Source organism: Procambarus clarkii, chromosome 30 (assembly GCF_040958095.1).
Source record: "Procambarus clarkii isolate CNS0578487 chromosome 30, FALCON_Pclarkii_2.0, whole genome shotgun sequence".
Classification (NCBI taxonomy): domain Eukaryota; kingdom Metazoa; phylum Arthropoda; class Malacostraca; order Decapoda; family Cambaridae; genus Procambarus; species Procambarus clarkii.
The window spans coordinates 15910833-15938766 of NC_091179.1; the positions used below are offsets into that span (position 1 = coordinate 15910833).

General features: G+C 49.5%; 1 protein-coding gene across 2 annotated transcripts in view; it reads left to right on the forward strand.

Annotated features, from left to right (window-relative positions):
• The first annotated feature begins 513 nt into the window (after window positions 1–513).
• Window positions 514–27934, forward strand: part of mol (dual oxidase maturation factor 1 mol) — a 76300-nt gene continuing 48879 nt past the window's right edge. Inside the window, exon 1 of one of the 2 annotated variants that reach the window (XM_069333934.1) lies at window positions 514–674. The gene's annotated coding sequence lies outside the window, so the exon portion shown is untranslated. Of the gene's footprint in view, window positions 675–3433; window positions 3513–27934 lie in introns of those variants that run through there. The other variant, XM_069333933.1, reaches the window with a different exon arrangement.

A 27934-nucleotide genomic window follows, 5' to 3' on the forward strand; every position in this document is an offset into this window, starting at 1 on the left:
CAAAGGACGGTGAAACACAGGTGTACCAGACGACGGTGAAACACAGGAGTACCAGACGACGGTGAAACACAGGTGTACCAGAGGACGGTGAAACACAGGTGTACCAGAGGACGGTGAAACACAGGTGTACCAGACGACGGTGAAACACAGGAGTACCAGACGACGGTGAAACACAGGTGTACCAGAGGACGGTGAAACACAGGTGTACCAGAGGACGGTGAAACACAGGAGTACCAGACGACGGTGAAACACAGGTGTACCAGACGACGGTGAAACACAGGTGTACCAGAGGACGGTGAAACACAGGTGTACCAGACGACGGTGAAACACAGGTGTACCAGAGGACGGTGAAACACAGGTGTACCAGAGGACGGTGAAACACAGGTGTACCATACGACGGTGAAACACAGGTGTACCAATCTCACTTTCTTCCTGGAGAAAGGAGGGGGGCAGCGAGGGGTGGTGGTTGTGAAAGAGAGAGTTAGTGGGACTCTGGCACTGGTGACGGGCGGTGTGTAGTGTTCCTGCTGCGGCAGGCTGCTAACCCTTCCCCTGCTGGTGTTACTGCGGTGCTGTGGGCCGGCCCGCTCCTGCGGGAGGGTGCCTGCGGCCAGTAAGCTGCGGACGAGGTACACACACAGCGGTTGTAAGCCGCGACTCCTGCCGCAGCCATGGTGAGTGTGGTGGTGGGGTTGGGGGGGGGGGGGAGGGGTGGGGGGGGGGGTGTCTCCTGGCGGGGTGTGTTGTGGCGTGCACCAAGTGGTGTGTGTGGCGTGCACCAAGCTGTGTGTGTGGCGTGCACCAAGCTGTGTGTGTGGCGTGCACCAAGCGGTGTGTAGTGGTGTGCACCAAGCTGTGTGTGTGGCGTGCACCAAGCGGTGTGTAGTGGTGTGTACCAAGCGGTGTGTGAGGCGTGCACCAAGCGGTGTGTGAGGCGTGCACCAAGCGGTGTGTTGTGGCGTGCACCAAGTGGTGTGTGTGGCGTGCACCAAGCGGTGTGTGAGGCGTGCACCAAGCGGTGTGTAGTGGTGTGCACCAAGCGGTGTGTGAGGCGTGCACCAAGCGGTGTGTAGTAGTGTGCACCAAGCGGTGTGTGTGGCGTGCACCAAGCGGTGTGTTGTGGCGTGCACCAAGCGGTGTGTTGTGGCGTGCACCAAGTGGTGTGTTGTGGTGTGCACCAAGCGGTGTGTTGTGGCGTGCACCAAGCGGTGTGTTGTGGCGTGCACCAAGTGGTGTGTTGTGGCGTGCACCAAGCGGTGTGTTGTGGCGTGCACCAAGTGGTGTGTTGAGGCGTGCACCAAGTGGTGTGTTGTGGCGTGCACCAAGTGGTGTGTTGTGGTGTGCACCAAGTGGTGTGTTGTGGCGTGCACCAAGCGGTGTGTTGTGGCGTGCACCAAGTGGTGTGTTGTGGTGTGCACCAAGCGGTGTGTTGTGGCGTGCACCAAGCGGTGTGTTGTGGCGTGCACCAAGCGGTGTGTTGTGGCGTGCACCAAGTGGTGTGTTGTGGCGTGCACCAAGCGGTGTGTTGTGGCGTGCACCAAGCGGTGTGTTGTGGCGTGCACCAAGTGGTGTGTTGAGGTGTGCACCAAGTGGTGTGTGAGGTGTGCACCAAGTGGTGTGTTGAGGCGTGCACCAAGTGGTGTGTTGAGGCGTGCACCAAGCGGTGTGTGAGGCGTGCACCAAGTGATGTGTGAGGCGTGCACCAAGCGGTGTGTGTGGCGTGCACCAAGTGGTGTGTGTGGCGTGCACCAAGTGGTGTGTGAGGCGTGCACCAAGCGGTGTGTGTGGCGTGCACCAAGTGGTGTGTGTGGCGTGCACCAAGCGGTGTGTGTGGCGTGCACCAAGTGGTGTGTGTGGCGTGCACCAAGTGGTGTGTTGAGGTGTGCACCAAGTGGTGTGTGAGGTGTGCACCAAGTGGTGTGTGAGGCGTGCACCAAGTGGTGTGTGAGGCGTGCACCAAGTGGTGTGTGAGGCGTGCACCAAGCGGTGTGTGTGGCGTGCACCAAGTGGTGTGTTGAGGTGGCACCAAGTGGTGTGTGTGGCGTGCACCAAGTGGTGTGTTGAGGTGTGCACCAAGTGGTGTGTGAGACGTGCACCAAGTGGTGTGTGTGGCGTGCACCAAGTGGTGTGTGAGGCGTGCACCAAGCGGTGTGTGTGGCGTGCACCAAGTGGTGTGTGTGGCGTGCACCAAGCGGTGTGTGAGGCGTGCACCAAGTGGTGTGTGAGGCGTGCACCAAGTGGTGTGTGTGGCGTGCACCAAGTGGTGTGTTGAGGCGTGCACCAAGTGGTGTGTGTGGCGTGCACCAAGGGGTGTGTGTGAGGCGTGCACCAAGTGGTGTGTGTGGCGTGCACCAAGTGGTGTGTGTGGCGTGCACCAAGTGGTGTGTGTGGCGTGCACCAAGTGGTGTGTGTGGCGTGCACCAAGGGGTGTGTGAGGCGTGCACCAAGTGGTGTGTGAGGCGTGCACCAAGTGGTGTGTGTGGCGTGCACCAAGTGGTGTGTGTGGCGTGCACCAAGGGGTGTGTGTGACGTGCACCAAGTGGTGTGTGTGGCGTGCACCAAGTGGTGTGTGTGGCGTGCACCAAGTGGTGTGTGTGGCGTGCACCAAGTGGTGTGTGTGGCGTGCACCAAGGGGTGTGTGAGGCGTGCACCAAGGGGTGTGTGAGGCGTGCACCAAGTGGTGTGTGAGGCGTGCACCAAGGGGTGTATGATGCATACACCAAGCGATGTATGATGCATGCACCAAGCGATGTATAAGGCATACACCAAGGGGTGTATGAGGCATACACCAAGGGATGTATGAGGCATACACCAAGGGGTGTATGAGGCATACACCAAGGGGTGTATGAGGCATACACCAAGCGGTGTATGAGGCATACACCAAGCGGTGTATGAGGCATACACCAAGGGATGTATGAGGCATACACCAAGGGATGTATGAGGCATACACCAAGCGGTGTATGAGGCATACACCAAGGGGTGTATGAGGCATACACCAAGCGATGTATGAGGCATACACCAAACGGTGTATGAGGCATACACCAAGGGGTGTATGAGGCATACACCAAGGGGTGTATGAGACATACACCAAGCGATGTATGAGGCATACACCAAGCGGTGTATGAGGCATACACCAAGGGATGTATGAGGCATACACCAAGCGATGTATGAGGCATACACCAAGCGGTGTATGAGGCATACACCAAGGGGTGTATGAGGCATACACCAAGGGATGTATGAGACGTGCACATACAGCTTCAAGACAGCGCCAGTGCCACCCGCTGAGCAGCACTTCCGCGCGAGCTTCCTTAGGCCGGGGCGCCCCGAGGTCAGAAGGCGGTTAAGCGGAGCGCGATTGGCTGGCGTTGGCGGCCTTCCGCTCCGCCCGAGCCGTGGATGTCCTTGTTCAAGTCGACCGATGTGTTAAATCCTAGCGAGGACCTGGCACACGCGCAGTCTGACTCTGACGACTGAGCGTGCGTGGCCACCGCCATCCCCAGGATAAGATAACAGTGAGTTGACCTAAATAGCAACGAGGCGGCACTGTTCTATGCAGTGTCTAACAGTGATTCTTGTGTTTTCAAGCGCGCAGGTGGATTGGAGCCAGTGTCTCATCGCCCTCTGCCCGCCACTGGTAATGTGGGTCTGTGGAACCTGTGGAACCAGTGTGTGTGTGTTTGACACAGTGGGATTCCACGTCTGTGGGACCGGCACTGGTTACATTGTCTTGTGGAATGGTAGAGTTTACCCTGCAGCGAGTAAGGGAAGCAGTGCACTCTCTCTCATACGGCGGACTCCACCGCCAACACCTTATAAACTCTCTTAGCATAACTATGCCCCCTTACGTTTTCTGTGACAGAAATGTGGAAAAGAAATCTTTAAATTCAGCATTAACGAAAAAAAATGGCATCGTTATTTTTATAAGCACCATGTGGATCACAAGTGCCAAGTGAACGGGAAGTTTGTGAAGGATGTTTGGTAAACAGAGAGTGGGTTGGTGAACTGTGAGGGGTGGGTGAGTGGTGTGTGCGGGTTGCCTGCCACACATGTCTATTGAGGAAGGTGGGGAGTGTTGGGTCACCGCCTTACAAGCGTTTGTGTATCGCTCTTCCACATATCTCAACACACACATGCACTCACAAACACACACAACAGAGTAGTTAACAAATGGAATGTATTAAGTAGTGATGTGGTGGAGGCTGACTCCATACACAGTTTCAAATGTAGATATGATAGAGCCCAATAGGCTCAAGAATCACCAGTTGACTGACAGTTGAGAGGCGGAACCAAAGAGCCAAAGCTCAACCCTCGCAAGCAACCATACATACACCAGATACACAAATTAACATCCTGAAGAACTGAACACAATAACAATAACAAATCCAATAACACAAAAGACAATCACTAAAAATAAATCTTAGTGTCATTAACCTACAATACGGCCGTGTTCAGGTGTGTACTGTGACCCCTGCCACATATGCCAGCGGGGTCAAGCTTGGCTCCTGGCCCCGCCTTCCGAATATTCTTGTTTAGAGCAATGACCAAGTTCCCACATTGTTATCGTCATATTAACAGCCCATTCTCCTGAAATGATAGCACTTCTAGTAACTATTTGGTGGAAAGTACCAGTAAGTAGTGACGGACCGGCAGTAAAACCACTTTTTGTACCACTGATTTAATAGTCCGGGAACAAATAAAGCTAAAAGTCAAACATATGTAGGCCTAGTCTAGCACATACAATATATGTACTATATTAAGCCTAAGATAACGTGAATTAGGGCCAGGATTGCTAGGTAAGATTAGGTCTGATCTTATATTTTTTGTTGCCGTTAAAAACGCTTCCTATTTGTTCAAATATAACACTACAAAAGTTAACTTTCTGGTGGTCCATCACTACATATTGGTACTGTCCACTAACTAAGTACTATAGGTACTTTCATTTTAGGAGGATAGACTGCATATTTACCATTAAAATTGTGTACTGAGTTAGTTCATGTGTGACATATTTTTCTATCTATGCTCAGCTGCTCCTAGCAGTGAACGAAGCTCCTTTAGCTAATGGGTTAATCCTCCCCTTAAGAGGGGGTTGATGTCGCCTCTTTGGTGAAGTCCAGTTCCTCGTAGCTCAAGCATTCCACCTCAGGAACGAGTCTTGTTGCATATCTTTGAACCTTTTCTAGTTTGAGCTATTATGTGAGTGACAAGTTTCTGGCGCCTAAGTACTCTTAACAAAATCTTGCAAATGATAAGATTAAAGTGCAACACAGGGTTCACTTGCACGACTGTTGCATCTCTTGTTTGGCGGAGGTAAAAACTTGGCTGGATATCTACGCCTCGCTAGGCACTCCAGGAGTGTCCAGGTAAAACTGGTTTACCTGAGCAATTGGACTTCCGCCTTCGGTTTTTTGGGGGGTAAGTGTTCTCGTATACCCAGACACCTGTTCTTGTTGTGGGCACCGACCTGTGTGCGTGTGTTCACGCACGCCGGGAAGTTGATGGGGTGCGTGAGGCTCACGCGCCCCCTACAAAACTATACCCATCCACTCCCCACACTCACAAAAGCACTCATCCACTCACACCACACACACCCACACACAATATCCGCATTACTCACCGTAAGACATGACCAGCAATACTATCAATACAAATTTGACCATTTTATTATAATTTGCATAAAGTAACATTTAAACCACGCCACGTACAAGTGTGACCTTCCTCCCCTCCCCTCCCCTTCCCCCGTCTTTCACTCTCACTCTTAACTAGTCGTAGTCCATGAAATCACCAGGAGGGGCGGGGGAGGCGGGGGGTAATAGCATCCACCAATCCACCAACTTGAACCATTCTGGCGATCCAAAAAGGCTTATGTCATTATCTAATTATCCGCCACTGTCACACGCTCGAACCATTGCCAAATGTAACAGCGTGCGGGTCTTGTCATCGACCGTGTGGGAGCCTCGCACAGAAAAAAAATGGAGCCTTAATGGGTGATATTGGAGAAAATTCCTTTGTCCAGCATCTGAGCGACCCCATCACCTCCACACACACACACACACCCACACACACGCAGCATGCTCGAACGCATGTGCACATGCACGCAGACACATCCACACGAGTGTGGGAGTAGATGGGTGTGGGAGTAGATGGGTGTGGGAGTAGATGGGTGTGGGAGTAGATGGGTGTGGGATTAGATGGGTGTGGGAGTAGATGAGTGTGGGAGTAGTTGGGTGTGGGAGTAGATGGGTGTGGAAGTAGATGAGTGTGGGTGACTAAGTAACAGTGCTAAAGTTGGGAAAGGAATTACAGGAAGTTACAGTAGGAGTTACAGGGAGTTACAGGAAGAAGGGCAAGAATCAAAGTAAGAGGAGAATATTATAATGGAGACTGGTAATGATATTAGAATATTAGAGGCAATGAGTGGAGTGCCTCAAGGATCGGTGATAGGGCCCATCCTGTTCCTATTATATGTAAACGATCTAACACAGGAAGTAAGCTCGTTATAAACAATATTTGCTGACGAGGCTAAGTTAATGAAGTGAATCAGAACTGACGAGGACTGCAAATTATTGCAAGACTAACTAGATAATCTCCTAGCACAATTATATTCTACCCACTTCAAGACCCCGAGCCAACATAGAAGCAGCAAGAGGAAGTCCTGCAAGGACAACTAGGTGAGCACACACACACACACATACACACACACACACACACACACACACACACACACACACACACACACACACACACACACACACACACACACACACACACACGCACGCACGCACGCACCTGGACTAATAATCTCACCCTCCCTTGGTTTAGCTATATGTACTCAATGATAAACAGCAAAGCTCTGTGGGAGGACCGAGTGGCGACACACATTGTAGTGATTTACAATGGCAGTGCTCGTGTGTGTGTGTGTGTGTGTGTGTGTGTGTGTGTGTGTGTGTGTGTGTGTGTGTGTGTGGTAGTGAAGATGATGATCAAGGTGCAGAGTGATGGCGCTGGAGACGTAGTGTGGGTGGTGGTGGAGGAGACACATATATAGACACGACCTCCGGGACCTTTCACTATCAGTTCCTCCTCTGATGAGATAGAGAGAGAGAGAGAGAGAGAGAGAGAGAGAGAGAGAGAGAGAGAGAGAGAGAGAGAGAGAGAGAGAGAGAGAGAGAGAGAGAGAGAGAGACACACACACACACACACACACACACACACACACACACACACACACACACACACACACACACACACAGACTGTAAGAAAACACTCCTTAGTGCTCACGGTGAATATAAAGGCCACATTAAAATACGAGAAGAAGTTAATTGCATGTTAATAAACCAGGAAACAGCCGCAACACAACAGGCGCCTCAGTATTTCCGTCCGTTGTACACAGTAACGGTAGCGCCGTGACGTAAACAAAAGCAAAAAATCCCAAGTGTCATTCTACAGATTAGTTGTTAATGTCGGGGATTATAAGTTTCTTTTCCTGAGACAAGATGAGTTGGGTTAGTAGGTGGGTGTCTGGAGAGGTTTATGAATGAGCGTACGAGTGGGTACGTTGAGCGTACGAGTGGGTACGTTGAGCGTACGAGTGGGTACGTTGAGTGTATGAGTGGGTACGTTGAGTGTATGAGTGGGTGCGTTGAGCGTACAAGTGGGTACGTTGAGTGTATGAGTGGGTATGTTGAGCGTACGAGTGGGTACGTTGAGCGTACGAGTGGGTATGTTGAGCATATGAGTGGGTATGTTGAGCTTACGAGTGGGTATGTTGAGCGTACGAGTGGGTACGTTGAGCGTACGAGTGGGTACGTTGAGCATACAAGTGGGTACGTTGAGCATACGAGTGGGTACGTTGAGCTTACGAGTGGGTACGTTGAGCATACGAGTGGGTACGTTGAGCTTACGAGTGGGTACATTGAGCGTACGAGTGGTTATAATGTACGAGCGACTGGTGGATGGATGGATTTATGTATGGTTGGATGGGCGAATGATTTAATATTCGAATGATTAGATACATGGATATATATATACGAGAACAGATGGATGGATGAGAACGTCCCGTGAACGATATTCGGATCACTATTCATGGCCTTGATGGCTTGGGTTCGAAATATAATATACGATCTCTGTCCACTTGCCGGGGGCGCCTCGTGACATCCGTCTGTGAGGGGGAGGCAGACGGGGGTGTCTGAGACGGTTGCCCAAGTCTTACATCACCGCCGGTATGCAACACAAGCAGACAGGAATCTATTTGGGTAAGGCGTACTCGTGATGCTAGTAGAGCACGTTAATTTTTTTGTTATGCTACGAATCTGGGCGAGTCTTGCCTGAGGATGAAGGCTGTACGATAACCTCACTTTTTCTATATAGCAGCATTGCTGGACGAAGGTAACGATTCTACAGGTGAAGGAAGTAATTCAAATATATATTTTTCAATATACGTGACTCAGGATTCAAACAACTGGCATCCCATGATCACGAAGTGCGATAAGCCAGTGTGAAATTAGATGAAAATTGCCACAATTCATCTTCTCAAACCACGAGATCCTTCAATAAATGACAAAATAGCATTTATCGTACTGATAAAAACAAAAGCTAGTCACCAATACCGTTATCATTGTATTTCATTCACGAAATAATTTTCTTGACCATTTTCTTCTGTCGAGCTTTTCTCGACCCAAACTAATGTATTTAACCTGAAGCACATGACTAATGTCTACCACAGTCGTCCCTCCTCTAGACGAACCCATTTACGGCTCAGGGACCATATAAACTATACACATTGAGAGATTTGTGACTTTCTCTCTCTCTCTCTCTCTCTCTCTCTCTCTCTCTCTCTCTCTCTCTCTCTCTCTCTCTCTCTCTCTCTCTCTCTCTCTCTCTCTCTCTCTCTCTCGCTCTCTCTCTTCTCTCTTCTCTCTTCTCTCTTCTCTCTTCTCCCTCTCCCTCTCTCTCTCTCTCTCTCTTCTCTCTTCTCCCTCTCCCTCTCTCTCTCTCTCTCTCTCTCTTCTCTCTTCTCTCTTCTCTCTTCTCCCTCTCTCTCTCTCTCTGGTCCCCGTGAGGTAGTTGTAGAGGACACGATGACCACTAGCCATGACTCAGGTGACCAGAGGCAGGCCACCAGGTGTGGGGTGGCCCAGGACCTGGCCCAACTAGTCCCTGTCCCCGACGCCCACTGCACCCATCACCAGGAACCGGTTGATGACCAACGTCACACACTCTGGGAGCTCTCCCAGTTCTCCCATCTGGGCTGGCGCGTCACTCAGGGTGGTGAACGTTTCTTGAACACTGGGGGGCCAGTCCTGTGTGAGGGGGAGGAGGAAGGGGTTGTTCATTACTTGAACATGTAAGATGTTTTACCTTCACATACATGTACTCACTCGAGTTTCAGCTCTTGGGCCAGCTTTTTCAGTTACATCTTATCGTATTACTTGAAAGAAAGGTGTACATTACACACAGAAATCGCAGTAGCGTGATGCATCAATGAACAAATCCACAAAGGCCGTGACGAGGATTCGAACCTACGTCTGAGAGCATCCCAGACGCTGCCTTAATCGACGATGCTCTCAGACGTAGGTTCGAATCCTCGTCACGACCCTTGTGGATTTGTTCAAATGTGTACACCTTCTTCCCATCTAGTTCACTGACCTGATTATTCACGCGATGAAGACTGTGTTTCCATTCACGTCAATGTAATGGTTTAGTGCTTTCTACTGATAATTACCTCACCTCAGTTGGGTCTACAGTGTCCAACAATGTTCTTTCGTTCAATTTTTTTTTTAATGTAACATTTCTCCTCTACCTTGTTAATCCCTCCATGAGAATCTTGTATCTCGCGAACATGTACCCTCTCTTTATTCTCTTTCCAGGGACCAATTGGTGATTCTTGTGGCACTATACAAGGTGATCTAATCAGGTCTCAGAGCCGTCGTTTGGCCAGGTGCCTGCTTGCTCAGTCTGTTGTTCCTGTTGCACTCAGTTGAGGCTGCAAGGGAGAGCCTTCCCTGCCTCGTCACAGTGACTACGGGCTCACCATAGCCCGTGCTACTTGCAACTTTTTGTTCCAAGGAGCGAATCTTAAACAACAACAACAACATCGTCACAGTGTTCAAGCTCCACTTTGAACATCTCATTGAACCTATAATTTAACTCTTCATACATTATCTGATAATTTTACGGCACCTCTCAGTTTCCCTTGATAAGCTTCACCGCCTGATCGAGGGCTGTGATTTTCGGCTGGATGTACTTGTTTCGTCACCACGGCTGGTCCTTAACGTTCTCCATGCTCTTTGACTTGTGAGTTTAGCTGGCTTGCGTTGTTGATTGAACCATGAGTTGTGCTGCCTCGGCTCCTTGTCTCTTTGTTTAGGAAGATTTCTCCGTTTTGTTTTCGTAAACAATTATGTTTTATGCATTTAATAATATTGGCACTGGCTTGTTGCCTCTTAGGGAGGTTTTCCTTTGGATTCCAAGTACCCAATAACATTATCGCGGTCTCCCTTGTGATAAGGGATATTCTTGGCGTTCCTAAAATGCTCAACACTCTTGGCTTTCAACTCCTACATGTACTGCAATACTACCACACAGGTGACTGGCACCTACTGGTATGTGAGTCTATCCTCTCTACACATTCCTCAGTCTGGATGAAGAGGAGATGTATACCCTTGAGGGAGCATCACCTCCTCTCCTATTCTCTACTCTTCATGTGTTACATCCAAAGGTTTACCTCTATGGCCCTAACTAACTGACTGTTGTGTATACAACCAAGTGGCCCAAAAAACTTGTGGACGGTCGGGGATTGAACGCCGTCCTGCATGAAGCAAGACCGTCGCTCTACCCTCCACCCCCCAAGTGGGGATGGGACGGGAGAAAGGAATGGTCCCCAACCACTTGTGGACGGTCGGGGATTGAACGCCGACCTGCATGAAGCGAGACCGTCGCTCTACCGCCTAACCCAAGTGGTCAGGATCACGCTTCAGTTCTTGGACTTGGATACTTTCCTTAGTCTTCCCCTATAGGTACTACAGCCCTGCTTGTTCCCTGTGGTTAGTAAGATGGTTTCTACTACTTCCTAATCTTGTCCATCTCATTCTCGTGCGACTCTTATGCTTCAGATCTTGGGTCCCGCCTTCTTAAGTGTGGCTGTTGATCTTCCACTATTTTATATGCCTCGCTTCTTGCAGGGTCGGCGTTCAATCCCCGATGATCTAAGTATTAGAGTATCGGAGACTGAACGTCGACCTTACAATAAGCGAGTCCATTTTAAGATTGTAACTGGTTGGGCTGTATTCCTTAACTCCCAGTCATATACGTCCTCATATCCCAGCTCCTTGTCCTCATATCCCAGCTCCTTGTCCTCATATCCCAGCTTATTGTCCTCATATCCCAGCTCCTTGTCCTCATATCCCAGCTTATTGTTCTCATATCCCAGCTCCTTATCCTCATATCCCAGCTCCTTGTCCTCATATCCCAGCTCCTTGTCATCATATCCCAGGTCCTTGTCCTCATATCCCAGCTCCTTGTCCTCATATCCCAGCTCCTTGTCCTCATATCCCAGCTCCTTGTCCTCATATTCCAGCTCCTTGTCCTCATATCCCACCTCATTGTCCTCATATCCCACCTCATTGTCCTCATATCCCACCTCATTGTCCTCATATCCCAGCTCCTTGTTCTCATATCCCAGCTCCTTGTCCTCATATCCCAACTCCTTGTCCTCATATCCCATCTCATTGTCCTCATATCGCAGCTCCTTGTCCTCATATCCCAGCTCCTTGTCCTCATATCCCAACTTCTTGTCCTCATATCCCAGCTCCTTGTCCTCACAACCTCTTAAAGTACAAGAGAGTCTGTCTCAGCGCTTTCTACACATAATTACCTCACCTTACCTTCCCTCACTATTTGGTAGTTTGTCTCGTTTCTTCTCTCTCCCTCCCTCCCTCCCTCCCTCCCTCCCTCCCTCCCTCCCTCTCTCTCCCTCCTTCCCTCTCCCTCTCTATCTCACACTCTGTTTCCTCCACACTCTGTCTCTCCGTACTCGCGCACATTATTCCGCTCCAGCAAGATGGGATACTTACACTCTCACAGATGCAGGTGGAGCCGGTAGGTGGGGTGGGCGTGGTGTGGGGGTGGGCGTGCTGGAGAGGGACGCGTGGGCGTGCTGTGGGGGGTGGGCGTGCTGGAGAGGGACGCGTGGGCGTGCGGGCGTGCCCCTGAGGAGCTCAGCCACTGAGGTAGGTGGTCGGGGTGTGTGGGTTTTGCTCAATATCCTAGTGAGTAGTGACTCGAGGACCCTTAGTGTGTTAGTAATCGTTCCTCTGTTGTGTTCGCTACTCTTCTCTGCTCTACGCTACTCTCCTCTCCTCTGCTTTTCCCTGCTCTGCTCTCATCTGCTCTACTCTCCTCTGCTGTTGAGTGCACGTCACGTTGATATTAGACGTGCCACGTGTGTGTTCAGAACGTCCCGTTCCTCAAATAACTTTCCATGAAATATAAATATTGTAAATGAAGCGAGAGCCGAAATTGGTCTGTAGTTGCCGAGGTTGACATCTAATTGGTTGTTACGTGTTGCAGCCTTGTTTGGTGGGGTGACCCCCTGGAGGGTGTTGTAGAGAACCCGTATGTGTGTGTGTGTGTGTGTGTGTGTGTGTGTGTGTGTGTGTGTGTGTGTGTGTGTGTGTGTGTGTGTGTGTGTGTATTCACCTAGTTGTGTTTGTGGGGGTTGAGCTTTGCTCTTGTGTGTGAGTGTGTGTGTGTGTGTGTGGGTGTGTGTGTGTGTGTGTGTGTGTGTGTGTGTGTGTGTGTGTGTGTGTGTGTGTGTGTGTGTGTGTGTGTGTGTGATGAGGGGGGTGAGGGGGGTGAGGGGGGTGAGGGGGAGGGATGTGTAGAAGCTATGTGTGGCCTTAAGGCTCCATGAGAACTTGTAGTGTATACACAGACCCGCCAGGTCAGTGTGGGGTGTAAGATACAGGGAGGCCTCACGGGTGAGTGAACAGCGCTCGGGATTCGTAGTCCTAAGGTTCCAGGATCGAAACCCGGCGGAGACGGAAACAAACGGGCAGAATTTCTTTCACCCTGATGTAAATAGGTTCCTGGGGGTTAGACAGCTGCTACGGGCTGCTTCTTGAGGGTGTGAAAAAAAGGAGACCTGGTCGAGGACCGGGCCGCCTGGACGCTAAGCCCCGAAATCATCTCAAGATAGCCTCAAGATTATTGGTCTAGTACTCACGTGATGCTCGGCTGTGTCTTGAATGTCATCTCCACTTTAGATAAGTCTGCAGAGAAGAAATCCTAAATTAGTGGTGAGCATTCATTATTATTAGTATTTCCCAACAAATAAACAACAATAATATTATTTAAACTTCATGTATATAAAGCGCTAAGCCAGCATGACTCATGGCTTAGGCCTGGAAGGGATATGAAGGGGTGGAGACACATGGCTGGGATATGAAGACAAGGAGCTGGTATATGAAGACAAGGAGCTGGGATATGAAGACAAGGAGCTGGGATATGAAGACAAGGAGATGGGATATGAAGACAAGGAGCTGGGATATGAGGACAAGGAGCTGGGATATGAAGACAAGGAGCTGGGATATGAGGACAAGGAGCTGGGATATGAAGACAAGGAGCTGGGATATGAAGACAAGGAGCTGGGATATGAAGACAAGGAGCTGGGATATGAAGACAAGGAGCTGGGATATGAAGACAAGGAGCTGGGACATGAAGACAAGGAGCTGGGATATGCTGGAGGGAGAGAACGGTACCAAAGAACTTTGACTGTTCGGTACAGCGACGACTTCGCTTATTGCAGATCGGCGTTCGATCCCCTAGTTGAATAAGTGGTTAGACACCATTCCTTCCCTCCGTCCTATCACAGCGCCCTGTCCTCCTATCGCCTTCCACACACACACACAAATTAAAATACACATGGTCCAAATGCGCGGTGAATCGCCATACCCGCGAACACAAAAGGCGCCAGAGAGTGGCGGGTCTGCCAGGCCGCTCGGTATTACTGGGTAATATATTCCGTCCCCAAGTGGGCGGGTCCAGCGGCGGGTGTATGAAGGGCGCGGCTCGCCAGGGCGCCGCTGGGCAAGGTGACCTTCGGCCCGGCCAACGGTGATCAAATTCGGCAAGATTTCAGGCGTTCAGGCAAGGTCGAAGTGGGCGGGAATCCGGACACAGGCGTTCGAAGTGGGCGGGAATCAGGGCACAGGCGGTCGAAGTGGACGTAGATCCGGGCACAGGCGTTCGAAGTGGGCGTGAATCCAGGCACAGGCGTTCGAAGTGGACGTAGATCCGGACACAGGCGTTCGAAGTGGACGTAGATCCGGACACAGGCGTTCGAAGTGGACGTGAATCCAGGCATAGGCGTTCGAATTGGGCATGATATTCAGGTGTGGAGAGAGTGCTGGTGGGTATGATAAGTTCCCCGATCATACACTTAAGATGCGATCTGAGCCCAACACACTGGGACAGGGATGTGCCGGGCATCAGAGATCCGTACAGCGTGATCGCGCAGGTGAAAGTAATCTGGGGTACGAATGGTCCATGTACGGGCGGTTAATTCATCAGCAGTTTGAAATGGGACCCCCATACTTCCCCTCTTATCTGGGTCTAATACCAGCTCCGCGCGGCCCAGGTTGGAGGGTTCCTGATGAACCCAGAGCCCCCAGACACCCCCTTCCCCCACACACACACACACTTGAGACCTTGAGTCTCAAGTATATAGTGTCGACCTTGACAACCTTCCGCTCCGACAGTTCTACTGTCACCCCGCCACACCCCGACAAGCTCTGATGGCGGCGCCATATTGCGCATATCCGCTCCCCCAAAAAATTAAAATTTGAATTTTCTTTGGGAGGGAGAGCCCCCTCCCTCGGGGCTCTTCCCCCCCCCTCCCTCGGGGCTCTTCCCCCCCTCCCTCGGGGCTCTTCTCCCCCCCTCCCTCGGGGCTCTTCCCCCCCCCCTCGGGGCTCTTCCCCCCCTCCCTCCCTCGGGGCTCTTCTCCCCCCCTCCCTCGGGGCTCTTCTCCCCCCTTCCCTCGGGGCTCTTCTCCCCCCTTCCCTCGGGGCTCTTCCCCCCCCTCCCTCGGGGCTCTTCCCCCCCCCTCCCTCGGGGCTCTTCCCCCCCCTCCCTCGGGGCTCTTCCCCCCCCCCTCCCTCGGGGCTCTTCCCCCCCTCCCTCGGGGCTTCTATTAAAAACAAACACGGAAGGCCCCGGGAAGGTTGAAAGCTCTAAGGCGTTTCCTTATATTTCAAATGCGGTAATCTTACATATTTGTATAACATATTAGCCGGGAGACCCCGGCATGTGTCGGGTGAGACAGAGGCCAGCTCTATAGCTCTGTCATACTACACTGCCATACTTCACCATCACCCCTCACCATCCACACTATACTCACCCACTCTCGTCACTTGTCACCATGCATACTACACGCGGCCTTCACCATCACTTCTCACCATCCACACTACTCACCCACTCTCGTCACTTGTCACCATGCATACTACACGCGGCCTTCACCATCACCTCTCACCATCCACACTATACTCACCCACTCTCGTCACTTGTCACCATGCATACTACACGCGGCCTCCTTCCTCACTATCACAACCTTCACTGCAAAAGCACCCTTTTTATTTAACAACTTTAGCCATCTTCACTACAGACTTAAGTCTCTTGGTCGCTGTCACCATCTACACTGCTCACGATTTTCGTCACTGTAGCCGTTTTGACTACACAGTAGCTTCATCGCTATATGTAAAAGGTCGTACAAGCGCAAGATAACAGGTATATATATATATGAAGCAAGCACAAGATAACAGGTATATATATATATATGAAGCAAGCATAAGATAACAGGTATATATATGAAGCAAGCATAAGATAACAGGTATATATAGGAAGCAAGCACAAGATAACAGGTATATATATGAAGCAAGCACAAGATAACAGGTATATATATATGAAGCAAGCACAAGATAACAGGTATATATATATGAAGCAAGCACAAGATAACAGGTATATATATATGAAGCAAGCACAAGATAACAGGTATATATATATGAAGCAAGCACAAGATAACAGGTATATATATGAAGCAAGCACAAGATAACAGGTATATATATATGAAGCAAGCACAAGATAACAGGTATATATATATGAAGCAAGCACAAGATAACAGGTATATATATATATAAAGCAAGCACATTAAACAACATGCACTCTAGTTACAACCACTAAACACCTGACATAACACATATTAAAGACCAAACACACACTGACCCCTCTAGACGTCTCACAGACGGGGTCGGGGGGAGGGGAAGGAAGTGAACACCTGTCAAGAGAGAGAAGTCTTGACAGGTGTTGAAGGAGAGTGTTGTTTGTGATTCACCTCGTGTCGTCGGAGGGGCGGGATGTCGGTCAATGTGTCGGGATGAAAGCCTAGCAACCACGACCATTAGTAAAGGCCATATATAACTAGCTTATATAACAACATATAAGGGTCATATAACTAGCTTATATAACAACATATAAGGGTCATATAACTAGCTTATATAACAACGTATAAGGGCCATATAACTAGCTTATATAACAACATATAAGGGTCATATAACTAGCTTATATAACAACATATAAGGGCCATATAACTAGCTTATATAACAACATATAAGGGTCATATAACTAGCTTATATAACAACATATAAGGGTCATATAACTAGCTTATATAACAACATATAAGGGCCATATAACTAGCTTATATAACAACATATAAGGGTCATATAACTAGCTTATATAACAACATATAAGGGTCATATAACTAGCTTATATAACAACATATAAGGGCCATATAACTAGCTTATATAACAACATATAAGGGCCATATAACTAGCTTATATAACAACATATAAGGGCCATATAACTAGCTTATATAACAACATATAAGGGCCATATAACTAGCTTATATAACAACATATAAGGGTCATATAACTAGCTTATATAACAACATATAAGGGCCATATAACTAGCTTATATAACAACATATAAGGGTCATATAACTAGCTTATATAACAACATATAAGGGCCATATAACTAGCTTATATAACAACATATAAGGGCCATATAACTAGCTTATAAAATAACATATCAGCGTGTTTTAGTCCCCCAGTATATATCAGCAGTCTCCGTGGTGTAGTGGTAAGACACTCGCCTGGCGTTCCGCGAGCGCTATGTCATGGGTTCGTATCCTGGCCGGGGAGGATTTACTGGGCGCAATTCCTTAACTGTAGCCTCTGTTTAACGCAACAGTAAAATGTGTACTTGGATGAAAAAACGATTCTTCGCGGCAGGGGATCGTATTCCAGGGACCATAGGATTAAGGACCTGCCCGAAACGCTACGCGTACTAGTGGCTGTACAAGAATGTAACAACTCTTGTATATATCTCAAAAAAAATATATATATATATACACCGAGGGATGAAGGGGGGGAGGGTGTACCTTTGTTGTATAGTACAATATTAGTTTCATGGGTTGGGTAGGATGGGTTGGATGGGATGGGTTGGAACTATCTTGAGGTTATCTTGAGATGATTTCGGGGCTTTAGTGTCCCCGCGGTCCGGTCCTCGACCAGGCCTCCACCCCCAGGAAGCAGCCCGTGACAGCTGACTAACACCCAGGTACCTATTTTACTACTAGGTAACAGGGGCATAGGGTGAAAGAAACTTTGCTCATTGTTTCTCACCGGCGCCCGGGATCGAACCCGTGACTGCAGGATCACAAGTCCAGCGTGCTGTCCGCACTGTCTACGGACGACCTCTGTCTATACAGAAAATGGTCATCATCTGATGACTATTAGCGTGCTAATGACTATTTTCGAACTTAAATAAGTTCGAACCCTCATCACGGACCTTGTGGATTTGTTCCTTTGATGCCTCACGCTATTGTGATGTCTGTGTGTAACGAATGACTAAAAGCGGCAGTTTTGATAATGACCGAGTCTTCTAAATGACCGACCCTGGCCTTTTGTAACAAGCCAATGTCAAAACACAAAATAATGTCACCAAGGTTAATAAATGAAATGTACTTATATACATGACTGACAAGTGATTACGTCTGAAAGTGAGGTGGAGTTGGGTGTTATGCTCAAGGTTGGCAACCAGCCTTTAGAGGGTTACCTAGACCCCTGGCACACGCTGACGGACTTAAAAGTAAACATACTCTACGTTGGTCTTGGAGTATTCAGTAAAGTCTCGGTGTTGACCAGACCACACACTAGAAGGTGAAGGGACGACGACGTTTCGGTCCGTCCTGGACCATTCTCAAGTCAATTGTGAGAATGGTCCAGGACGGACCGAAACGTCGTCGTCCCTTCACCTTCTAGTGTGTGGTCTGGTCAACTATGAATAGTGTTTGCTTCCACAACCTGCTCCTTTAGTTCATTCCATTTCCCCACTACTCTCACGCTAAAAGAAATCTTTCCAACATCTCTATGATCCATCTAAGTTACCTGCTTCCACCCATGTCTCCTTGTTCTGTTGGTATTCCGTGTGAACATTTCGTCTATTTCCACTCTGTCAATCCCCCTGAGTATTTTTGTATGCTGCTATCATATGTCTCCGCTCCCTCCTTTTTTTATGACGTCGTGAAGTTCAGTTCCTTCAGTCTCTCTTCATATCCCATCCCTTTGGAACTCCGGGACTAGCCTCGTAGAAAATTTATGAACCGTTTCTAGTTTCCCAATGTGTTTCTTTGGGTGGAGGCTCCATGATGGGGCTGCATACACTAAGACTGGTCTCACGTAGGCAGTGTAAAGCCTGGTGTGTGTGCGTGTGCATTCACCTAGTTGTTCTTGCGGGGGTTGAGCTCTGCTCTTTCGGCCCGCCTCTCAACTGTCAATCTACTAACAACTGACTAACAAATGTTTTTATTTTTTCCCACACACACACACACAGGAAGCAGCTCCGTAACAGCTATAAAACTCAGGGGTGAAAGAAACTTTGTCCCATTTGTTTCTGCCTGATCCGGGAATCGAACCCGGGCCATTAGAACTACGACCCCCGAGCGCTGTCCACTCACCCGCGAGGCTCCCTTGTGTGAGAATAACGGAGACAGGGCCCGTGGCAGCCACACCGTGGCGGGAACACCAGCCTCGCCCCCACAAAGGCCTCACAAACTTTCACGTATCTTTCCCTCGCTCAGGACCACGTCACAGCGACCCTAGGACCCATTTTCCTGAGAATAATTGATTCAGGACACGAGACGCCCTCAGGGCAGGATAAGGGAAAAATCCAATTCCCTATATTTCCTACGAAGATCATTCGCGGCAACTTAAGTGTATTCCGAGTTGGGCTTCAAGCTCGAAGTCTTCCTTGCAGAGACTCGAAGCTCGAAGTCTTCCTTGGAGAGACTCGAAGCTCGAAGTCTTCCTTGGAGAGACTCGAAGCTCGAAGTCTTCCTTGGAGAGACTCGAAGCTCGAAGTCTTCCTTGGAGAGACTCGAAGCTCGAAGTCTTCCTTGGAGAGATTCGAAGCTCGAAGTCTTCCTTGGAGAGACTCGAAGCTCGAAGTCTTCCTTGGAGAGACTCGAAGCTCGAAGTCTTCCTTGGAGAGACTCGAAGCTTGAAGTCTTCCTTGGAGAGACTCGAAGCTCGAAGTCTTCCTTGGAGAGACTCGAAGCTCGAAGTCTTCCTTGGAGAGACTCGAAGCTTGAAGTCTTCCTTGGAGAGACTCGAAGCTCGAAGTCTTCCTTGGAGAGACTCGAAGCTCGAAGTCTTCCTTGGAGAGACTCGAAGCTCGAAGTCTTCCTTGGAGAGACTCGAAGCTCGAAGTCTTCCTTGGAGAAACTCGAAGCTCGAAGTCTTCCTTGAAGAGATTCGAAGCTCGTTAGGTTAATTTGGCATTGTTTATGGAGTGGGATGTCGTGGTAGGAGGCGGAGTGCGTGTTGTTCCTGCTGGCTGGTCCCGGAGTGCATGCACTGTGATCCTCCAGGAGAAAGTGTTTATGCAATCGAGAAGCGTCTAGCGTACTCCAGCAGGCGGGCGGCACTGGTGGCAGAAGAGCAACGGATGATTCATAGATACACGCATTGTCAAGCGCTGTATATGGCGTCCTCTGGAAGGTGTGTTGGACACGGGGCCATGTGGTGGTTGTGTGGTAGACAGGTAGCCATATGATGGTTGTGTGATAGATAGGGACCACATGGTGGTTGCGTGGTAGACAGGGGACCATATGGTGGCTGCCTGCCTGTGTGGCAAAGTGGTGCAAGACGGCGTAGTTGCAAGGTTGCGCAGTGAAGCTGTAGAGACGAGGGACGGGGCGCTGGTCGCTGCCAGGCAAGCCTGGCCTCTTACACAAAACGTCGCATTTCGCTCGTATGCGTTACATAAGGCCCAAAAAATGGTCGTCCTAGAAAAATGGAAGCGGCTGGCGAAAGTGACGTACTGTCCCGTTTTCTGTTTTGGGGGTCCTCTGGTAGGTTAGGAGAGACCACTTTAAATTGACCGCTTTCTTGACGTTGGGAAACCTTAGGAGGACGGGCTGATTACACAGGTCGTCGCTATAACTCATAACTCCTCTGTACCTCCCTGCGTCTGGCACTCTATGTGAGACACTATACCTCCCTCACTCTCTTCCCTCATTCCCTCACCTCACTCCCTCTCCTCACTCCCTCCCCTCACTCCCTCACCTCTGGTCCTCATTATGTCACTGTTCTCTCTCTGTTTCTCATTTTGTTAACGTTTGAAGATATTTGTAGCTAGTGAACGCGTACATGTCAGAGTTTGCAGGTGATGCGAAGATAATGAGGAATGTAAAAACAGAGGAGTCCTGCAGAATGTTACATGAGGATCTTGACAAACTCCAAGAATGGGTAAAGAAATGGTTGCTGGAGTTCAATCCCAATAAGTGTAAGGTAATGAGGATAGGGAAGGAGAATAATAAATTAGAAGATGCCAAGGCAATAAATGGAAAACAACTACAAGAATCGTAGAAAGAACGAGATTCAAGAGTGGATATAATTCCAGCACCAACACAAGAGGTCCACATGAACAGGTTAACATCAGCGGCATATGTGACGCTGGCAAACATTTGAACATCGTTTAGAAACCTAAATCAAGACTCTTTTTGAAGGTACTAGAGCTAAGAGGGTTAAGCTATGAGAACAGATTAAAGAAACTAGTCCTCACAATTCTGGAGGACAGAAGAAACAGCGGAGACATGATCACAACATATAAGATACTGATGGGAATAGACAAGGTGGACAGGGATGGCCCTCTAAATTAAATTAGGACAAGGTAGAACAAGAGAACACAAATGGAAGCTGGAAACACAAACGAGTCGAAGAATTGCAAGGAAATACTCGTTCCCCGCACGAGTGGTCAGGTGGAATGTACTAAATTAAGAGCAAGAGTTGTAAAAGTCGCCGCCGCCTCCATCCACAACTTCCAGGACAGATTCGACGAAGAATTTGACCGCCAAAATAGTCCAGCTATACCACACGAGGCACAACCAAGGCTACAGCAGGCGGGACGTACATAGTTACAGACCTCACATAGCCACTGATAAATACGTCAGTACATAGCGTCAAGCTGGCCTAACCAGCTTGACGCTGGTTAGTATCTCGTACAGGGTGCTGACACTGGGCAATAAAACGCGCCCTGGTAATATCAGCTGACGTGTTAGTAAAACACAGCTGACCTTCGCTGACAATTGTTCAATTGTTAGAACATTTTTTGTGTCTATAAGGAAAAGGTTGAAGAGAGAGAGAGAGAGAGAGAGAGAGAGAGAGAGAGAGAGAGAGAGAGAGAGAGAGAGAGAGAGAGAGAGAGAGAGTGTGTTGATCTACCACACTGGTAGATCAACTACCCCCCCCCCACTTTGGGCTGGCCCCAATACCCCTCTAATACCCAGGTGCCCGCAGCACCTCCCTCAGTACAGACCCGGGAAAGTCCCCAGGACAATTAAGGGGTATTGGGGCGGGCGTGGCGCTGGGGACAGGCCTCTCCTGCCCCATCTTTCCCTACTCTCTCTCTCTCTACCTTTTTGTTCCAGTTACTTATTATCTAAAACGTTGGCTTCCAATACTAAATTGTTTATATAAGTAACGAATGCTGAAGCTGTTGTTCTCTTTAAAAGTTTAGTTCTAATGTCATATTCTTAAGCATCATATCTCTCTCCAACACCATATTCTTAAGCATCATATCTCTCTCCAACACCATATTCTTAAGCATCATATCTCTCTCCAACACCATATTCTTAAGCATCATATCTCTCTCCAACACCATATTCTTAAGCATCATATCTCTCTCCAACACCATATTCTTAAGCATCATATCTCTCTCCAACACCATATTCTTAAGCATCATATCTCTCTCCAACACCATATTCTTAAGCATCATATCTCTCTCCAACACCATATTCTTAAGCATCATATCTCTCTCCAACACCATATTCTTTAGCATCATATCTCTCTCCAACACCATATTCTCAACCATCATCCTCCATCCCCAACATCAAACCTCCATGCAGATGATGTGCAAAATACGGCAAAATGTCAGCCCTGGGGCCACTCTCTCTCCGATTGCAAAGCAGCTCCAGCAGCAGCTCCAGCAGCAGCTCCAGCAGCAGCAGCAGCTCCAGCAGCAGCAGCAGCTCCAGCAGCAGCAGCAGCTCCAGCAGCTCCAGCAGCAGCTCCAGCAGCAGCAGCAGCTCCAGCAGCAGCTCCAGCAGCAGGAGCAGGAGCGGGGAGGCGGTCACGTCCATAGTGCCAGTGCGGTGCTGGGACGGTGCTCTGGCGGTCCCAACATGAGCGCTGGGTGCCATTGTGTTGCTGGGAGCCTCGTCTGGTGGTTGCAACATATACAGTGAGTTACTTTGTGTTTCCCCTGATCATATTCCGGTGATCAGGACCTGTGGCAGGAGGTGTTGCGTGCTCCTGGGGCTCGGGTGCAACACTGGCGGTGACTGTGTTGCTGGGGGTGGTGATCTAGCAGTTATAGTGTTGCTGGGGTGGTGATCTGACAGTGACGGTGTTGCTGGGGTGGTGATCTAGCAGTTACAGTGTTGCTGGGGTGGTGATCTAGCAGTGACAGTGTTGCTGGGGTGGTGATCTGACAGTGACAGTGTTGCTGGGGTGGTGATCTGACAGTGACAGTGTTGCTGGGGTGGTGATCTAGCAGTGACAGTGTTGCTGGGGTGGTGATCTAGCAGTTACAGTGTTGCTGGGGAGGTAATCTGACAGTGACAGTGAGTGTGTGTGTAGTGTGACACAGTACCGCCCTTCATATCTATGCAGCGTCACTGTCGCCTGAATCTGTAGCTCTTGGCGGGAAACAGACCCGCTCCAACGTCTTTGTATAGTCACTGAAAAACCTCAAATGATTGATACAGAATTTGTGTGTTTTCTTTATATTTCTTTTATGCAGTGAAAGTGGACTCCGGCTCAAGGGAAAACACATCGTCAAAGGTGTTGCTCATTTCTGTCTTTTGAAATTGGTTTAAAAAAAACGACAGGAAAGCCACGCGAAGTGGATATTAAAATAATGACTTCATGCATATGAGAATGTCTCGTGGGTTCAACGACCTGTAACAAGAAGAAACGGGGTGTTTGGGAGACCAGATATGTGAAATGTTTAGCAGGATTAAATATGGGTTGTGTGGCCTCTCGGGCTGCGACGGGTTGCGACGGGTTGCCGACGGTCTGCGACGGGTTGCCGACGGGCTACGACGGGTTGCAACGCCTCTCCACACCTCGACTTTTCTTGGTAATGGAACCAAAAACTCTTTTTTACGGCTTCGACAGCTAAGTGAACGACTTCACCTGCTTCAGAGGGCAGTGACGCCTCTATATCAGAGACAACCCAGAGCGGACTCCAAGAAATAAGACTACGGAAAGGATGCCTCCAAGGACCTCGTCCGCTCTCAAAGCCTGACTCCACAATAAATGATTTTGCGTTGGAATCTTCTCAGAACTTTCCCCCCTCCCCTTCATAGTTAAGAGGGTGATAAGGGCCAGTTAGCGAGCTCCTCCAACTGTTGGCTCATTGGCCACCTGGCGCTCGTCTCCGCTCCTCCCCCGGCACTTGTCTCCACTTCACTTTGGCTAATAACACATGAATCGCTAGAAGGGGAATTCTCTCTCTCTCTCTCTCTCTCTTCCTCCAACTTTCCCTTTCGCCCTCCACTCGCTGTGTCAGAATCACAGTACACGACACAGTGGGCGACGCGAGTGTCACACAGGGTGCAGGCGATGAGTCACAATAACGTGGCTAAAGTAAGTTGACCAGACCACACACTAGAAGGTGAAGGGACGACGACGTTTCGGTCCGTCCTGGACCATTCTCAAGTCGATTGTGAGAATCGACTTGAGAATGCATTCTCAAGACAATCGACTTGAGAATGGTCCAGGACGGACCGAAACGTCGTCGTCCCTTCACCTTCTAGTGCGTGGTCTGGTCAAGTCACACAGGGTGTTGACACACTCAACACTTACACCGTGAGGGGAGTGTTGGGTCAGGAGATCACCCGTCCACTACCTCATTTTAGTCCGGCCTACTCTGGTCTTTGACTGTATATGTTCTCCTAAATATATCAGAATGTGTCTCGCTGCTCGCGCCATCCTCAGGCAGTACTCGTCCAAGCTACGGCCCGCCCCAACACGTCTTCGTCGACTCTAACCAAAAACTGTACTATCTATAAATTAATGTTTATATTATAATTTTTAGCTATAGTTAGGCCTAGGATAAGTTACATGCCTTTGGTTTATCAGCGCACAAATATTACTACTAAAATCATCATTACCATTAATTCCGTGATAATTGCCTGTGTGTCCCGCCACACCATCACGCCCTTGGCACCTTCGTAAACAAACATTGTTTACAGATTGTTTCACACAGAGTGACAAATGGTGTCTTGTCACGCGATACCTATCTCAGTACCACACTTCTTGTGGCTCTTCTGTATTTCGCCAACATGTTAATTATTTGTCGTGAGTTTGTACAATGTCAATCTCTTCAGGGGAGCTACAGTACTCTAGAGTACTAGAGTAGTCTACAGTAGAGCAGCCCCGCTCTACTGTAGACCTCGCTGGGTACTGAGAGAGTACCGAGTGTTGCTGTTTAAGATTCAGCTTCTAGGAACAAAAAGTTCCAAATAGCACGGGTTATGGTGATCCCGTAGTGGACTTACCTGGCACAGGAGCGGTGCTGTCTCGAGTACCGAGGTGCACCAGACAATGTAACGAGGCTTGACCCTCTCCACCTTGCCAGAGCTGAAACAATGGCGCGTAGAGCAGTACGACACTATAGGCACGTACACTCGTTGCTCATTCACGGGAAATTCCGGTCAGTAAATGTATGAATCACGAGTCAGGAGGTGTTGACACTCTTGCAAGTAACTCCTCCCATTACTGCACCTCGCCTCGCCTCGCCACACCTAACTGTGCCTCGACTCCTGCCTCGACTCCTGCCTCGACTCCTGCCTCGACTTCTGCTTCGACTCCTGCCCTGACTCCTGCCTCGACTCCTGCCTCGACTCCTGCCTCGACTCCTGCCTCGACTCCTGCCACGACTCCTGCCTCGCCTCGAGTGTTCCGGAGTTGTTGTTTTAAATTCAGCTATTCAGAACAAGAAGTTCCAGTAGCGCGGGCTATGGTGAGCCCGTAGTGTTCCATACAGCGCCGCTCTTCTACTCCCTGTAGGGTCCAGTGATCATTCTCCCAGTGGTGTAGATGATTAGGCACCGTTCCTTCACTCCTTTATAACTGAGATGTATGTTTTCCTGTGGTCAAGACTGGTACTTTACTGGACTGGATTGCATCCGATTACAGGTTTATTGTTCAGAAATGTTTCTGATAGTTAATATTTTAGGTAATAGTTTCAACCATATCTCAATCTCTCTCTCTCTTTCTCTTTCTCTCTCTCTCTCTCTCTCTCTCTCTTTCTCTTTCTCTCTCTCTCTCTCTCTCTTTCTCTTTCTCTTTCTCTCTCTCTCTCTCTCTCTCTTTCTCTTTCTCTCTCTCTCTCTCTCTCTCTCTCTCTCTCTCTCTCTCTCTCTCTCTCTCTCTCTCTCTCTTTCTCTTTCTCTTTCTCTTTCTCTCTCTCTCTCTCTCTCTCTCTCTCTCTCTCTCTCTCTCTCTCTTTCTCTTTCTCTTTCTCTTTCTCTCTCTCTCTCTCTCTCTCTCTCTCTCTCTCTCTCTTTCTCTTTCTCTTTCTCTTTCTCTTTCTCTCTCTCTCTCTCTCTCTCTCTCTCTCTCTCTCTCTTTCTCTTTCTCTTTCTCTTTCTCTCTCTCTCTCTCTCTCTCTCTCAACCATTGTCGACCATCTGTCCATCTCACACTCAACCATGTGTCGGTTGAGAGTGTGGTTCGTCCCACCAAGAAATAATGTTAGTTTAAGGTTGAATAAGACAGCACTTTTATCTCTCCGAGACAAACGCTTGTTTTAAGGCGTCTTATGAGAACACAAGATAAACACTTGAACACAGGAAAGAAAGAGGAAAGTGCAGGAGGCCTATTGGCCCAACCAGGCGCTTCTATTGGCCTAACCAGACGCTCCTATTGGCCCAACCAGGCGCTCCTATTGGCCCAACCAGGCGCTCATATTGGCCCAACCAGGCGCTCCTATTGGCCCAACCAGGCGCTCCTATTGGCCCAACCAGGCACTCATATTGGCCCGTACCAGGGGCTCCTATTGGCCCAACCAGGCGCTCCTATTGGCCCAACCAGGCGCTCCTATTGGCCCATGCCAGGAGCTCCTATTGGCCCAACCAGGCGCTCCTATTGGCCCAACCAGGCGCTCCTATTGGCCCAACCAGGCGCTCCTATTGGCCCATGCCAGGAGCTCCTATTGGCTCATAAAAGGAAGCTGCTATTGGCCCATGCCAGGAGCTGCTATTGGCCCATAAAAGGAAGCTATTTATTTGGACTCAAGCTCACGAGAGGTGCCAGAGAGAGTACAGGAGGGAGAGAGTACAGGAGGGAGAGAGAGAGTGAGAGGGAGAGAGAGAGGGAGGGAGAGTGAGGTAAGAGGAGTGAGAGGGAGAGAGAGAGGGAGGGAGAGTGAGGTAGGAGGAGTGAGAGGGAGAGGGAGAGGGAGGGAGAGTGAGGTAAGAGGAGTGAGAGGGAGAGAGAGAGGGAGGGAGAGTGAGGTAAGAGGAGTGAGAGGGAGAGAGAGAGGGAGGGAGAGTGAGGTAGGAGGAGTGAGAGGGAGAGAGAGAGGGAGGGAGAGTGAGGTAGGAGGAGTGAGAGGGAGAGAGAGTGAGGTAAGAGGAGTGAGAGGGAGGCAGGCACCAGCCACCAATAACAATGGTCGTTACAATGGCCTTGTTTACGCTCCAAAAAACTTCATTTCCCCTCCTCCAACTCCCCTCGGCTCTACCTCCTCCTCCTCCTTCCCTCGGCTCTACCTCCTCCTCCTCCTCCTCCCCTCGGCTCTACCTCCTCCTCCTCCTCCTTCCCTCGGCTCTACCTCCTCCTCCTCCTCCTTCCCTCGGCTGTACCTCCTCCTCCTCCTCCTTCCCTCGGCTCTACCTCCTCATCCTTCCCTCGGCTCTACCTCCTCCTCCTCCTTCTCCCCTCGGCTCTACCTCCTCCTCCTCCTCTTCCCCTCGGTTCTACCTCCTCCTCCTCCTCTTCCCCTCGGTTCTACCTCCTCCTCCTCTTCCCCTCAGCTCTACCTCCTCCTCCTCTTCCCCTCAGCTCTACCTCCTCCTCCTCCTCCCCTCGGCTCTACCTCCTCCTCCTCTTCCCCTCAGCTCTACCTCCTCCTCCTCCTCCCCTCGACTCTACCTCCTCCTCCTCTTCCCCTCGGCTCTACCTACCTCAAACTCCTTTGCTTCGTCTACATCTACGAAATCTATATTCATCCTAAGCATATCCTCCATCTACTATGGTTCTTCCTCCATCTACCGTCTACTCACCAGCCTCGCTCTTACACTACTTACAC